This window comes from Saimiri boliviensis, chromosome 1 (assembly GCF_048565385.1).
Source record: "Saimiri boliviensis isolate mSaiBol1 chromosome 1, mSaiBol1.pri, whole genome shotgun sequence".
NCBI lineage: Eukaryota > Metazoa > Chordata > Mammalia > Primates > Cebidae > Saimiri > Saimiri boliviensis.
The window spans coordinates 110,533,176-110,551,183 of record NC_133449.1 but is presented as its reverse complement, the minus strand read 5'-3'; positions in this window follow the sequence as shown (position 1 = coordinate 110,551,183).

Genomic DNA, 18,008 nt, shown 5'->3' with positions numbered 1-18,008 from the left:
AAAAACTAAGGGAATATGTTGTCTAGCAAGATCCTTAGAAAGAAGGAAAATAATGTAGTTTAGAAATACATATATAATAAGGAAAAGAAGAGTCCTAGAGAATAAATGCTAGTAAATAACAAATTTTTGTTTTTATCCTTTTTTGATCTGACAGATAACTGTCTTTTTGAAATAATAATAGCTAAAATACATTTTATTATGTATACTGTGTGTGTGTGTGTGTGTGTGTGTGTGTGCGCGCGCGCGCGCCTTGGATGCTTATCTATCTGCTGTCACTTAAAATAACCATGATATCAAATTACTTAAAAAATTAAATTGTATTTTATTTTTGAAAAAATAAATTTACATTAAAGTAGGTAACAGTATAAAAAATCTATATGCCCACTACTCAGTTTTGATAATTATACAGGTATTAATTCATTTTCTTAAACTATTCTATTTTTTAAATTCTTTTGTAAGTTCCTTTAAATATTTGAAAATGTAGCCTAAGCATCATTAGACTTCTACTTAATATCAGTGTACCTCTTTACCTCTCTATCTCTACATATGTCATTATATGACATAAAAATATATGAACATGTTTCTATAATAAAAATTTAAAAATACTATTTTTATAGAACAACAATATCAGTATCATACCTAACATATCTAAATATTGTAAAGCCTACTCTTGAGATTTTGGCTCAACTAGATACTTAAATTTATAAGAACTAAGTAGCCCTATTTGGTATTGACAGATAAAAGAAAACAACAGAGCATGCCAGTAGGACAGCATTAAATATGTTTATTCAACAAAAGTCCCCAAAGAAATTTAGACAATGGCCCAAAAGCTAGTCTTTGTGTCTGTACCCAAGTTTCATCTCAGGTATGAGGGCATGAGGTCACATTTGTTGGAGCTATCTTGGCTTAGAAACTTCATATCCAAAGAATCCCAAGTTTGGAAAGATTCTGACAAAGCTCTGCTTTCCCAGAAAGTATTTACAGTTCACTCATAGTTCTCTTGGATGAGATGCATTCTACCAGTCTCAGGATGGCTGTAAAATTAAGGAACAGGCACACAGGAAGGCAGCTGACATTTTAGTATTACACGGCTTCCAGAAGAATAAAGCCAGAATCTTGACCCAAGATCAACTGTGCAATTCAAAAGAGAAAAACTTTGGCCCCTTACTCAAAGTCCACTTCTAGGAGCTAATAGTTTTGCCATAGAAAAAGCAAGTCAATATACATTTGGCCATGAGGATTTGAAACACAAGCATCTAAAGGGTATTATAAACCCCTTCATTCCCTAATTAGTAGAATATTTTGGGAGAGAACAAAGAGTTTTATGGGGCTCACACTGTTTAAATGTTCTGATGATCATAAGGCAAATTTACATCAAAGAGCATTAAATGACAAGCAGAAATCAGTAAATATTTTATTTCTTTTAGCGTAAGTGTTTCTTTCAAGTGTAGCATAGGTAAATCTAGGGTTTCATCCAATCTGAAGGCACAGTTATACACCTATAACAACAAAGAACAGTGTTATTCTTCTGATTTGGCATGTTGAACTCAAATTGCAATCTTAATATTGGCAGTGGGTGTGTAGTTAAATCAGTGTGCAAAACTATGGCTTAAGATTTATCTTCAGGTACCATCTTGTAGCTGCAGAAATACTTTCACAGTACTACTATTGCCATCCTTCAGTCTTCAGGACATAGTCAGACCACATCACACATGGAGACTGAGATATTCCACAAAGGTGTATCTTTAAAATATCAGAGTTTTGGCAAGTTCCTGCCAGTGTCACCAAATGCTCTTTGGATGTCAGTCTGCTGACAGCCTGCCTAGAATAATGCCTCAGCACATAATATTTTTTCTTGCTTCTTCTTACTCATCTCCCACTTTTTGAGTGTTGTACAGCCCAAAGGTACATCTCAGTATAGAAAGCAGCCTAAGTGAGACAACAGCCAATGCCAACATGACAGCTCCAGCTCACATGGACTAAAACTCCAGCCCAGTTAACTGACCGCAGTTTTAGTCACAAACAAGTGATGCAGGATTTTTGATCCTTTAGTGCAGCTAAAGTTTGGGTTCTTGTCTCATGACCAGGAAAAATTAGGCATGTGAACACCATAGAGTGACTGGAATATAATTTATTAGGAAAAAAAAAAAAAAAACTTTCAGCAAAGAGAGAGATCCTAAAAAGCAGGTTGCTGGTTGTCCCCTTAACAGTTGAACACAAGGGTTTTTACATATAAGCTGAAGTTGTTAAGTCCCCTAATTGTGTAAAACACAAGTTTCTGGTGGCTTGACCCCATTCCCCAAGTGCATGTGGGGCCCTTAGTCAGCTAAGGGCATGTTTATTTAGTTAGATAAGCCCCCCATCTAAGTCCCCTTATCTGCACAAAACATGAGTCAGAGGTTCTCCAGGGACCCTTTCCTTATTGTCTGCCTAAAGCAAGCTGGCTATAACTCCTTTCATCAGGGGCCTGTGAATTTGAATGTCTGCTTTGGCCTCTTGTTGTGGCATCAGTGCATGGTTTGACCTATCTACTGTAATCTCTACAAATGGTATTTGGCTTATTTTCATCAATCCAATGGCAGTGTCACATTTTCTTGCCAAACTATAGCTGAACTGTGGGTCAGGCCAGCCTCAGGATTGGTGAGTAGAGTGGGAAGTATTTATTCTCAGTACAAATTTGTCTCATTTAGGACTTTATTCAATATTCAAAATGAGAAGATATATCCCTTGTCACATACTGCAGAATTTTACCATCAAACTGAGATGGCCTGTTCCCATCTTAACATTGTAAAGTTCCCAATCTATTTTGTCTAGAACTCCAGCCGACTGCTGATTATTCTCTGTGAGATTCACTCCAGGTGGCTGTAGGCTCAACTAGACAAACAAATTCACAAGACCAAAATAAGCCACTTTTGGCAACAGCTTCATTCATTAGATCACGAGGACAGAAACACAGCATGACAGCAATGAGAGCCCTCTCAGCAGGGCACTATGACGGGAGTTTCTTCAATGATTGTCCTCTGGAGTTCAAGCCATTTTCCAGGGACTATTCACTTTGCCCCCTGCCAAGTAACAGCGCGGATGAAAGGGAATCAGTCATATTAATAGAAGCAAGAGTTACTGGCTTAGAAATTCCTTGTTCCACATAGAAGATGAGTTGTATGTGCACAACCCCAATGGGTCCTGAAAAAGAGCCCACACAGTCACAAGAGTAACTTCACTCTAGGAAGAATAAAACCTCTTAAGTATTTATAGTTCATTCACAGCCCTCCCAGTCAAGATAAGAGCTCTCCATCATGGGTCATTTTTAGAAACCTGGCCTGGAAACATAGCTAATATCCTATCCTCATTAGGTTTTCAAGAGAACAGGGCTGGAAGTACTTTAATTGGGGGTCAATTTTTCAGGTTAAAGAAGATCAGTTTTACAAACAATTTACACAAACCATATATTTTTACAACTTAATATTCAGGACATGATGTTTTCTATTTGTCTCAGTAAGGCAAACAAAGGAAGTTTCTTATAGCCAATATTACAGGCTCCATAGACTGTTGTGGTTTTACCAAAGTGCTTTAACTTTTGTTTGCACTTGTTACTTGGTGGCCTTTTATCCTACTATGATAGAGGTGGTGAGGGCTAGTGTCCTGATGAGATGACATTGAACCTATGAATAAGTTCAGTGAGATGACATTGAACCTAAGAACCTAAGCCCAGGAATAATCTTCCAATCCTCTACTCGCCTTTTTAGTTATTGCAGAAATATCACTTAAAAGATCCACCATCAGCTGGGCACAGTGGCTCAGGCCTGTAATCCCAGCCTTTTTGGAGGCTGAAGTGGGAGAAAAACTTCAGCCCAGGAGTTGAAGACCAGCCTGGATATCAGGGCAAAACCAAGTCTCTACTAAAAATCCAAAAATTAGCCAGGTGTCGGGGTGTGCCTCTCTAATCCCAGCTACTCCAGACACCGAGATGGAAGGATCTCTTGAGCCCAGGAGGTAGAAGCTGTAGAAACACTCATGATTGTATCACTGTACTCTAGCCTGGGTGACAGAGTAAGATCTTGTCTCAAAAAAACAAAACAGAACATTTGGCCCCTGGTAACTATTCCACTTGCCAATCCCCACATTTAATACCAAAAAAAAAAAAAATCCAAATTTAGAAAGCAGCGAGAAATTAGTAAAAGCAGCGAGGAATTATAAAGTCAGCTATTCACTGGGTCTTCAGTGAAATGGGATTTTCTGAGGCATATGTGTGTGTGTATGCTTTTATGTATTTTTCCCCCTCCACCTCCGGATTAAGTATCAAAACTTGTGGGCCAGGCACAGTGGCTCATGTCTGTAATCCCTGCACTTTGGCAGTCCCAGGCGGAAGGATCATGAGGTCAGGAGATTGAGACCATCCTGGCCAGCATGGTGAAACCCTGTCTCTAATAAAATTATAAAAATTACCTGGGTATGGTGGTGCATGCCTGTAGTCCCAGCTACTCAGGAGGCCGAGGCAGGAGAATCACTTGAATCTAAGACACAGAGGTTGCAGTGAGCGAGACTTCGTCTTAAAAAAAAAAAAAAAAAAAAAAAAAAAAAAGAACTGTGGTAGATGCTTTAGGTAAGGAGGTGGCCAACAAACCCTTTGGTCTTTGTCCTTATGGAATGCAGAATTTAATGGGGGCAATGTAAAATTGGTAGGAATTTTACTAATGAGAGGTAGGGAGCCAGTGGCTAAGGGGAATTTATGTATCAACTGAACAACAGAGATTTGGAGCTTCCCTCTTAATTTTTTCTGTTTTTCTTTTTTGGACAGATTATGTTGCTCTAAACTCCTGGGCTCCAGCAATCCTTCTGCTTCAACCTCCCAAGTAGCTGGGAATATAGGAGCCCAGCTAAGTCTCCTCTTTCCAACAGAAAAATTTATTTCCCCTTTTCTTAATCAATTCTTAGGCTTCCTTACTGGTAATCTAAAATGTAAAATCCAAGATTACATTTGATTGTTTTTGTATTACATTCTCTCTTTAAGACAAATAAACTGTCATTTTCTAAAAGAAAAATGTCAACATAAATCAATTAGATTTAACATATCACAATTCCTCATTTTTAATACCAAAAAGCTTTTAATTTTTTGGTAAATTAAATAATATTTTCAAGGTTTTTTTTTTAAATAGCACATCTTTTATATATAACATCTTACATATTAGAACATAATTTTCTTGCTTTTGAAATATAACTTGTCTCCAAATACAATTCTTGGCTAATTATTTTTTTCTTTAAATTCTGTAGAATGTGGCAGAGTGTGTGTTCACGTTAGCATCAGTTTTACCTTTTCATATTGAAAAAATGATATTTTAGGAGAAAAGTTACTCCTAAGACATTTCCTCATTACCTTTCAGAATTTTGTGAAGCAGAGAGTGCAATGGTGCTCGTTTTTCCAATTTGATTCTCATATAATGTATTATTTTCATATTTTCTGTTACATGGTCAGAATAAATCCCAGGACCTTTATTCATTCATTTTGATGGAAGTATTATAAAACCTTTAAATAGATCTACTTTAAGATCATGAAAGTTTTGGAAAGTTTCCTTTTATTGTTTCTGACCCCAACCCCCACCACCCTCTATGTTTTGCTTCTGAAAAAACAACTGCCTTTGTATTTGTTTTCCATTCTTTAACCTAACAGATGTAATTTAGTCTCTCACCTGATGCTTTTCTTACATTTATTTTGGAAAAGCGTCTCTCCATTATATATTTTATCCTTTATGATTCCTGATTAGTGTATTGAGAATGTGATAGTCTCTATCACTATCTGTTTAACTTTTGTTTCTTTGAAGGACGTTTTATGTTCCCTGTCTCCTTTTCCACACAGTTTTATTGCTCTTTTTCAATTTTTAGCTTAATGTGTTGTCTTTTCATTTCAGCCTGCCCTGTCATATAGAATAGCGCTATTCTTTTCCACTCCTTTTCATACCTATCGCGTTTCCCTTTGTACATTTGAAAAGATGACAATAATCCTTAATTTGATTTTTGAATCTGGGATCGAAGTACTTTAGAAATATGTTATTTCTCAGATTCTTCTAAACACAAGATTTTTTTCCAGTTTTGCACAGCTGTTTGAATAAACCAAGACATGGTCAGATTCAGTGCTTTTAAGTGAGTGGATCACAGGTTGCTGTTCTTGGCAATTTTTGAGATATTTACTACCTGGTCTTTTATCACTTCTGGGCACCAGGTCAACATACACACCTTCAAGTACGGATGTCTCTTTCTGGCTTACTTATTATTATTATTATCATTATCATTATTATTTAAGAAAAATTAACTTGGCATCTACACTGTTAATAAATATTTGAGTGTATAACACAGTATTGTCAACTATAGGCACAATGTTATTTGCTCTGCACGAGTAAATCTTGATAACATCTTTGCATAACTAAAATTTTATTCCTGATAGGGGACTTTCAAGATGGCCGCCTAAGAACAGCTCAGGACTTCAGCTCCCAGTGAAAGTGCAGAGGGTGAGTGGACGCCGCATTTCCAGACGAACTCTTATTGCCCACAGACCAGGAGATACCCAGGCAGAGGGGTCGCCAGCCTCGCAGTCCCAGTCGGTGCGGCTGTTTTGGCCCCCGCGGGGCTGATTCCGCCTGCGCGGCTGCTGTGACCACGCCCTGTTGCTGCGGTTCTCCGTACAAAAGCCACTGGTCTGGGAGCCCTCTTAGCTGGCGAGCAGAGCCCTGAGATGGCAGAATAGCCCATTCATCTGAAAAAGCGAGCCAGGCCAGGAGATTCCTAGGCAAAAAATCTGCCAGGAGCCGGCGCCGCGGTTCGAGCCGACTCCGTGAGTCGCAGCACGGGAGATCCCGGCGCCTTTTCAACAAGCGACCGGAACGCGGGGTCGTTCAACTTAAAAGAAAAGACTCTGAGTCAGGGAGCCAGGTGATCAGGCTCGGTTGGTCCCAGCCTTCCACCCCCAACAACAACGAAAACAAAAACAGTAATTGGAAACCCTCTGGGTTGAGTCCTTCAAACCAAGCACAGCTGAACCCGGACGGTCCGGCTCCGTGGGGGAGGGGCTTCCGCCATTACTGAGACTCTCCACCGCTACGGAGGCAGGCTGCCATTGCCCAGGCAACCTCCCACAACAGAGAGAGTCCACCATAACAGAGGCGGGGCCACCATTGCCCAGACAGTTCTAACTACGCCCATATAAAAAGGACTACAGGGAAGAGCTCAGGGCAGCTGGGCGGAGCCCACAGCAGCTCAGCAAAGCCCCTGCGGGCAGGCAGAGGCTAGGCGTGCTGCTAGCTGGGCGGGTCCGACCTGAAAAAAAAAAAAAAAAAAAAAAAAAAATCAAAAAAGGCAGTAGTGCAACGGAAACTCATAAAGCTCCAACTCCCTGGGACAGAGACAGACAACAGGTGGATAAACCCACAAAAATGGGTAGAAACCAGCGTAAAAAGGAGGAAAACTCCCGAAACCAGAACACCTCTCCTCCTAAAAGTGATCACAACTCCTCACCAGCAAGGGAACCAGACCGGATGGAGAAGGAGGGTGATGAAATGACAGAATCAGACTTCAGAAGATGGGTAGTAAGAAACTACAATGAGCTAAAAGAACATGTTCTAACCCATCGCAAAGAAAATAGGAACCTTGAAAAAAGATTGGACGAACTGCTGATGAGAATGGACAGCATAGAGAGGAGAATAAGTGAATTGATGGAGCTGAAAAACGCAACACAAGAACTTCGTGAAGCATGCACAAGCTTCAACAGCCGAATTGACCAAGCAGAAGAAAGGATATCAGAGGTCGAAGACCAACTCAATGAAATAAAAAGAGAAGGCAAGAACAGAGAAAAAAGCGCAAAAAGGAATGAACAAAATCTTCAAGAAATGTGGGACTATGTGAAAAGACCTAATCTACGTCTGATAGGTGTACCTGAATGTGATGAAGAGAATGAATCCAAGCTGGAAAATACTCTTCAGGATATTATCCAGGAAAACTTCCCCAACCTAGCAAGGCAGACCAATATTCAAATCCAGGAAATACAGAGAACACCACAGAGATATTCCTCAAGAAGAGCAACCCCAAGGCACATAATCGTCAGATTCACCAGGGTTGAAATGAAAGAGAAAATGCTAAGGGCAGCCAGAGAGAAAGGTCGGGTTACCCACAAAGGGAAGCCCATTAGACTCACAGCAGATCTCTCAGCAGAAACCCTACAAGCCAGAAGAGATTGGGGGCCAATATTCAACATCCTTAAAGAAAAGAACTTTCAACCCAGAATCTCCTATCCAGCCAAACTCAGCTTCATAAGTGAAGGAAAAATAAAATCCTTTGTGAACAAGCAAGCACTCAGAGATTTCATCACCACCAAACCTGCTCTACAAGAACTCCTGAAAGAGGCTCTACACATATAAAGGAACAACCAGTACCAGCCACTCCAAAAACACACCAAATGGTAAAAAAGCAGCAACACAATCAAGAATCTGCATCAACTAACCAACAAAACAGCCAGGTAGCATCAAAATGACAGCATCAAATTCACACATAACAATACTATCCCTAAATGTCAATGGACTAAATGCCCCAATCAAAAGACACAGACTGGCAAATTGGATAAAAAGCCAAAACCCATCAGTGTGCTGTATCCAGGAAACCCATCTTACATGCAAGGATACACAAAGGCTCAAAATAAAGGGATGGAGGAAGATCTACCAAGCAAATGGAGAGCAAAAAAAGGCAGGAGTTGCAATTCTCATCTCTGATAAAATAGACTTTAAAGCAACAAAGATCAAAAGAGACAAAGAAGGACATTACATAATGGTAAAAGGATCACTGCAACAAGAAGAGCTAACGATCCTAAATATATATGCACCCAATACAGGAGCACCCAGATACATAAGGCAAGTTCTTAATAACTTACAAAGAGACTTAGACTCCCACACAATAATAGTGGGAGACTTTAACACCCCATTGTCAATATTAGACAGATCAACCAGACAGAAAATCAACAAGGATATCCAGGACCTGAACACAGACCTGGAACGAGCAAACCTAATAGACATTTACAGAACTCTCCACCCCAAATCCACAGAATATACATTCTTCTCAGCACCACATCACACCTACTCTAAAATTGACCACATAATTGGCAATAAATCACTCCTCAGCAAATGCAAAAGAACAGAAATCATAACAAACAGTCTCTCAGACCACAGTGCAATCGAGTTAGAACTCAGAATGCAGAAACTAACTCAGAACCGCACAGCTTCATGGAAACTGAACAACTTGCTCTTGAATGTTGACTGGATAAACAATGAAATGAAGGCAGAAATAAAGATGTTCTTCGAAACCAATGAGAACGAAGACACAACATACCAGAATCTCTGGGATACATTTAAAGCAGTCTCTAGAGGAAAATATATAGCAATGAGTGCCCACATGAGAAGAAAGGAGAGATCGAAAATTGACACCCTATCATCAAAATTGAAAGAGCTAGAGGAGCAAGATCAAAAAAACTCAAAACCTAGCAGAAGACAGGAAATAACTAAGATCAGAGCAGAACTGAAGGAAATAGAGACACAAAAACCTCTTCAAAAAATCAATAAATCCAGGAGCTGGTTTTTTGAAAAGATCAACAAAATAGACAGACCACTAGCCAGATTAATAAAAAAGAAAAGAGAGAATAACCAAATTGATGCAATAAAAAACGATAAAGGGGATATCACCACAGATTCCACAGAAATCCAAACCATCATCAGAGATTATTACAAACAACTCTATGCACATAAACTAGTAAACCTGGAAGAAATGGATAAATTCCTGGACACCTGCAACCTCCCAAGCCTAAACCTGGAAGAAGCCGAAACCCTGAATAGACCAATAACATGGTCTGAAGTCGAGGCAGCAATAAAGAGCCTACCACCCAAAAAAAGCCCAGGTCCAGATGGGTTCACAGCTGAATTCTACCAGACATACAAAGAGGAGCTGATACCATTCCTTCTGAAACTATTCCAGACAATCCAAAAAGAGGGAATCCTTCCCAAATCATTTTACGAGACAAACATCATCCTGATACCAAAACCCGGCAGAGACTCAACAAGAAAAGAAAATTTCAGGCCAATATCCATGATGAACATAGATGCAAAAATCTTCAATAAAATACTGGCAAACCGATTGCAACAGCATATCAAAAAGCTCATCCACCATGATCAAGTAGGATTCATCCCGGGGATGCAAGGCTGGTTCAACATACGCAAGTCCATAAACGTAATTCACCACATAAACAGAACCAAAGACAAAAACCACATGATTATCTCGATTGATGCAGAGAAGGCTTTTGACAAAATTCAACAACCCTTTATGCTAAAAACCCTCAATAAACTAGGTATTGACGGAACATATCTCAAAACAATAAAAGCTATTTACGACAAACCAACAGCCAATATCATACTGAATGGGCAAAAACTGGAAGCATTCCCTTTGAAATCTGGCACTAGACAAGGATGTCCTCTCTCACCACTCCTATTCAATATAGCACTGGAAGTTCTAGCCAGAGCAATCAGGCAAGAAAAAGAAATAAAGGGTATCCAAATTGGAAAGGAGGAAATCAAATTGTCTCTATTTGCAGATGACATGATTGTATATCTGGAAGACCCCATCATCTCAGCCCAAAATCTCCTGAAACTGATCAACAACTTCAGCAAAGTCTCAGGATACAAAATCAACGTGCAAAAATCACAAGCATTCCTATACACCAGTAATAGACTTCAAGAGAGCCAAATCAAGAACGAACTGCCATTCACAATTGCTACAAAGAGAATAAAGTACCTAGGAATACAACTAACAAGGAACATAAAGGACCTCTTCAAGGAGAACTACAAGCCATTGCTCAACGAAATAAGAGAGGATACAAACAGATGGAGAAACATTCCATGTTCATGGTTAGGAAGAATCAACATCGTGAAAATGGCCATACTGCCCAAAGTAATTTACAGATTCAACGCTATTCCCATCAAGCTACCAATGACCTTCTTCACAGAACTGGAAAAAAACACCTTAAACTTCATATGGAACCAAAAGAGAGCCCGCATAGCCAAGTCAATTCTAAGCAAAAAGAACAAAGCGGGAGGCATCACACTACCGGACTTCAAACTATACTACAAGGCTACAGTAATCAAAACAGCATGGTACTGGTACCAAAACAGAGATATAGACCAATGGAACAGAGCAGAGGCCTCACAGGAAATACAACATACCCACAACCATCTGATCTTTGACAAACCTGACAAAAACAAGCAATGGGGAAAGGACTCCCTGTTTAATAAATGGTGTTGGGAAAACTGGCTAGCCATGTGCAGAAAGCAGAAACAGGACCCCTTCCTGACACCTTACACCAAAATTAACTCCAGATGGATTAAAGACTTAAACATCAGACCTAATACCATAAAAACCTTAGAAGAAAATCTAGGCAAAACCATCCAGGACATAGGTGTAGGCAAGGACTTCATGACCAAAACGCCAAAAGCAATGGCAACAAAAGCCAAAATAGACAAATGGGACCTAATCAAACTCCACAGCTTCTGCACGGCAAAAGAAACAGTCAGTAGAGTGAATCGGCAACCAACAGAATGGGAAAAAATTTTTGCAGTCTACTCATCTGACAAGGGGCTGATATCCAGAATTTACAAAGAACTAAAGCAGATCTACAAGAAAAAAAACAAACAAGCCCATTCAAAAATGGGCAAAGGATATGAACAGATACTTTACAAAAGAAGACATACAGGAGGCCAACAAACATATGAAAAAATGCTCATCATCACTGGTCATCAGAGAAATGCAAATCAAAACCACATTGAGATACCATCTCACACCAGTTAGAATGGCGATCATTAAAAAATCGGGAAACAACAGATGCTGGAGAGGATGTGGAGAAATAGGAACACTTTTACACTGTTGGTGGGAATGTAAATTAATTCAACCATTGTGGAAGACAGTGTGGCGATTCTTCAAGGACCTAAAAATAGAAATCCCATTTGACCCAGCAATCCCATTACTGGGTATATATCCAAAGGATTATAAATCATTCTACTACAAGGACACGTGCACACGAATGTTCATTGCAGCACTGTTTACAATAGCAAAGACCTGGAACCAACCCAAATGCCCAACGATGATAGACTGGATAGGGAAAATGTGGTACATATACACCATGGAATATTATGCAGCCATCAAAAACGATGAGTTCACGTCCTTTATAGGGACATGGATGAACCTGGAAACCATCATTCTCAGCAAACTGACACAAGAGCAGAAAATCAAACACCGTATATTCTCGCTCATAGGCGGGTGTTGAACAATGAGAACACATGGACACAGGGAGGGGAGCACTACACACTGGGGTCTGTTGGGGGGAAATGGGGGAGGGGTGGGGGGTGGGGAGGTGGGAAGAGATAGCATGGGGAGAAATGACAGATACAGGTGAGGGGACGGAAGGCAGCAAAGCACACTGCCATGTGTGTACCTATGCAACAATCTTGCATGTTCATCACATGTACCCCAAAACCTAAAATGCAATAAAAAAAAAAAAGAAAAAAAAAAAATTTTATTCCTATTGAACAGTAACTTCTCCTTCCCCAGCCTGGGGCAACTTCTATTCTATTCTCTGTTTCTCTGAATTTGATTATTATAGATACCTCATATAAGGGGAATCTTGAAGTATTTTGTCTTCCTATGGCTTGCTTATTTCACTTAGCATGATGTCCTCCAGGTTCACCCATGTTGCCACATGTGACAGGATTTTCTTTATAAGCCTGAAGAGTATTCCATTATATTTATATACTATATGTCTTCATTCATTCATCCGGCAATGGACATAGATTGCCTATATATTCTGGCTGTTGTGAATACTGTTGCAATAAACATAGAGTATAGATACTCTTTGAGATCCTGAATTCCATTTTTTTTGATACATACCAACAATTGAAACTGCTGGTTCATAGGGCAATTCTATTTTTAATTTTGTAAGAAACTTCCATATCGTTACTCTTCTCCATAGCAGCTGCACCATTTTACATTTCCACCAACAGTTTACCGGTGTTCCAATTTCTCCACATCCTCAACAACACTTATATTTTTTCTTTTTGTTAATCACTATCCTAACAGGTATGAGGTGGTAACTCATTGTGATTTCAGCTTACATTTCCATTATTATTATTGAGCGTGATTTCATATACCCATTTGGCTGTTTGTGTGTCTTCAGTGAAGAAATGTCCACTCAAGTTATTTGCTCAGTTTAAATTGGGTTGTTTCTATGCTATTGAATTTTAAATGTTTCTTATATATTTGGATATTAACCCCTTATCACATGTATTATTTCAAAGTATTTTCTCCCATTCTCTATTTTGTCTTTTCATTCTGTTGATTTTTCCTTTGCTCTGCAAAAGCTTTTTAGTTTAGTATAGTTCCACTTGCCTATTTTGGTTTCTGTTGCTTTCTGGCATTACAAAAATTCATTGCCAAGACAAATGTCATAAAGCTTTTCCTTATTTTTTTATTCTAGGAGTTCTATAGTTTTAAGTATTATTTTTAAGTCTTTAATCTATTTTCAGTATCTTTTTGTGTATGGTATATGATAAAGATCCAATTTCACTCTTTTATATGTCAATACCAAGTTTTTCCAACACCATTTATTGAAGACACCATCTTTTCTTTATTGCATATTCTTGGCACCGAATAGTTACTTTTTGAGAATGTTTATCTTGAAGGGTGTTAAATTTTGTTAATATTTTTATGCATCTATTGAGATGATCATGTGGTTTTTATATTTTATTCCATTAATATGGTATATCATATTAATTGAATTAGGTATACTGAACCATCCTTGCATCTCAGACATATGTTCTACTTGATCATGTTGCATGATCCTTTTACTATGCTGTTGAATTTGGTTTGCTGGTATTTTCTTGAGGACTGTTGAACCCATGTTAATCAAACCGTTGGTCTGCAGTTTTATTTTCCTCTTGTGTCTTTGCCTTGCCTTGGTATTAGAAAAATGTGGCCTTGTAAAATGAGGTTGGTGGTGTTCACTCTACTATAAATTTTTTGGAAAGTTTGAGAATAATTCATATTAATGATTGGCAGAATTCACCAGTGAAGCCCTCTGGTCCTGGGTTTTTATTCTGGGGGACATTGGATAACAGATTCAATCTCTTTAACTGTTCTGTTCAGATTTTCTATTTCCTTGTAATTCTGTCTCAGTAGGTCACATGTTTGCAGGAACTTATCTCCTGAATCTGAAAATCCTTTTCACTTTTGTTGCATTACTTGTAATGTATTCCTTCTCATATTTATTTTTTCCTCTCTTTTTTCTTAATTGGCATGGTAAAATTTATTAATTTTGTCTTTTCAACAAATAACTCAACTTTATTTTCTTTATTGCTGTTCTATTTTTTATTTTGTTGATTTTTAACATAATCTTTGTTATTTCCCTCATTTGGTCTTAATTTATTCTTCTCTCTCTCTTTTTTTTTTTTTAGTTTCTTGAGGTGTAAAATTAGCTTATTTGAGATTTTTCTTTTTTTAAATCAGTATCTATCATTATAAACTTTTAAATAATATGGCTTTTACTGCATTTTAAGTTTTGTCATATTGATTTCATTTTATTTTCCCTGAGATATTTTAAATTACTCTTTTGATTTCTTCTTTGATCCATTTGTTGTTCAAGAGTATATTAATTTCTTTCTTTGTCATAACAATTTACTTGATATTTCCAATTTGAAAAGATAAAACAAAGAAATATTGAGAAATATACAGTGTGTGTTACTCGTTAGATTTTTCTCAAAATGAAATAATTGCAAGGTAAACCAGGACTTAAAGAATAAGTGCCTCATCTGCTTACCCTAAGTACCTCCATGAAAATAAAAACTAATAAATATTAAATGAGGAGAAACTTAGCCACAAAAACAAAAGGGAACAGGTATGCCCTGATAGCAACTTTGTGTTACTAGCAGCAATACTAGTCTTGAGTGTGAATTGACACCCAAATTCACAGAACTCAGTACCGCCAGCACAAAACTTACTAAGCTTTAAGAAAAGGTGCAGGACAGGAAATAAACAACATGCATACAGACAGAGGAGCGGTCTCATGAGTTCCTCCCCCAGTCATTTTTAACGCAAAACATACATTCAAGAGAAGAGGCTGAGTTAGTGTGGTCAATCTGATGTTCCTTTGTTACTGGTGGTGAATGTCTACAGGTCTCCCGCAGCCTAAATTCTTGCTTGCCTCCTCAGAAGAAAGAATTCAACTGAGGGGCATAGGGTACAGTGACAGACTGAGACAAGTTTTAAGCAAGAGTGAAAGTGTATTGAAAAGTTTCAGTTCCTTGTAGATTCTGAATATTAGACCTTTGTCAGATTAGACCTTTGTCAGATGATTTTGGATATTAGACCTTTCTCAGATTACAAAAATGTTATCCTATTCTGTAGGTAGCTTGCTCACTCTGATGATAGTTTCTTTTGCTGTGCAGAAGCTCTTTAGTTTAATTAGATTCCATTTGTCAATTTTGGCTTTCGTTGCAATTGCTTTGGCATTTTCTTTCTTTTCTTTATGTTAAGAAGTCTATTCTGGAATTTTTTTTTAATAGTACTTAAGTTCTGGGATACAATTGCTTAATTTCTAGAGATTTGTGAGGTTCTTTTTTTTGTTGTTGTTATTTCTAGTTACAGTTCATTGTGTTGAGAAGAAATATTTGGTATGATTTAAAGTTCTTAAATTTGTTAAAATGTGTTCGGTGACCAAATGTGATCTATTGTGCATAATTTTTTACATGAGTTTGAGAAAATTGGAAAAATGGATATTCTGCTGTTTGGTGGTATATTTTGCATGTGTCTCTTGCGTCCATTTGGTCTATACATTTGTTCAGGTTCACCGTTTCCTTATTGATGTTATGTCTGAATATTCCATCCATTATTGATAGTGGAAATTAAAGACTCCTATTATTATTGTATTGTTGTCTATTTCTTCCTTTAGTTCTATAAATATTTGCTTTATTAGATGTTCTGATGTTGGCTGCATGCCTGTGTATAATTGATATATCTTCCTGAACAATTGACTCTTTTATCATTATATAATGACCTACTTTGTCTCTTTTGACAGTGTTTTTCAAATTCTATTTTTTCTCCTATTAAATATAGTCACCTCTGCTCTCTTTTGGTTACAATTTGCACAGAATATTTTTGCTGTCCATTCACTTTCAGTCTATAAGTGCTCTTAAATCTAAAATGAGTTTCCTTTACAAAGCTTAAAATTGTATCTTTTTTACTTTGTTTTAATCCATTCAGCATTCAGCCACTCTGTTCTTTTGACTGGGGAGTTGAATCTATTTACATTTAAAATAATGATTAGAAAGGATTAACATTTGTTACTTGTTTTCTACTTATCTTATAGTCCTTTTGTGCCTCTTTTTCGTGCTTACTGCCTTCCTCTGTGATTCATTGGGTTGCTTTTCTTTTGTTTCTTTGTAGTTGTGTGCCTTTCACTTTTTGTTTTGTGTGTCTTCTATAGTATTTTCTTTGTGATTACTATGAGGTTTACATAAAACATTACGTAAACCTCAGTTTACAAGAGTAAACTGAGGTATGAGCGTTTAAGCTGATAATTTGACTTCAGTCAAATACAAAATTTCTACACTTTTACTTTCCCTCATACACACAATTAATGTTATTGGTGTCAAAATTTACATCCTTTTTTATTGTGTATCAATTTACATATTTGGGATATATAATTGCAATATTATTTTATTTTACTTTTATACTTGACTTATAAATGATTTACACATACCACTACAGTATTACAGTATTCTGTATTTTTACTTTTACCAGTGAGTTTTATACTTTTACTTACTGTTGTATTGCTGTTTAGTAGTCTTTCATTTTAACTTGAAAAATTACATTTAGCACTTTTTGTCAGGTATATCTAGTAGTGATGGAATCTCTCAGCTTTTGGTTTTCTGCTTATGTCTTTATCTCTTCATTTCTGAAGGATAATTTTAACATGTATTTTATTCTTGAGTAGCAGTTTTTATTTGTTTTCTTTGTTTTGTTTCATTTTTCTCTGTGCACTTTGAATATATAGTTTAGTTTTCTTCTAGCCTGCAGAATCACTAGTGAGAAATCCACTGATTATCTTTTGGTGACTCCCTTGTATATAGCAAGTAGCCTTTCTCTTGGAACTTAGAAAAGTATCTTGGGGTTTGACTTAACAATTTAACTATAATGTCTTTTAGTGTAAACTTCTTTAGGTTCATCATCTTTGTGTTTATTGGGCTTCCATAAATCTGAATGTCCATTTCTCTCCTTAGATTTGGGGTTATTTTGCTCACAATTTCTTTAATTAAAAGTTATTTTATTTTTTGTCTTTCTTCTCTTTCTGATACCAATACTACCTACATTGATTTGTTTGATAGTGCCTTGTAAGTCCCTTAGACTTTCCTCACTGTTTTATTTTTTCTCTTTTTTCCCTTTTAACAAGAGAATTTCAAATGACCTGGCTGATCTTTTCTTATGATTTATCAATTCTGCTATTGAGCCTATCAATTTTTTTAGTTCAGTTATTGTATTTTTTAAATAAAATTTCAGTTTCTATTTGATTCCTTTTTGTATAATTTCTGTCTCTGTGTTGTGATTATTGTTGTGATTATTGTTGTGATAAAGTGATTATTTCACTTTATTCATGTGTCATTTTCTTGTTACTTGTCTGTTTCTTTTGTGATTCATTGAGCTTCTTTAGATGATTTATTTTAATTCTTTATCAGGTAAGACATAAATGTCCATTCTTTTGTGGTCATTTACTGGAGATTTATTTTATTTCTTTGATTGGCTCATAATGCCCTGATTCTTTTTGTTTTCTTATAGCTTTATATTGGTGTCTGCACATTTGAAGAAATAGCCACCAGTCCACTTGAAGAAGTGAACTGGCTTCAACAGAGAAAGTCTTGTTTCAATCAGTCTGGCTAGACAAT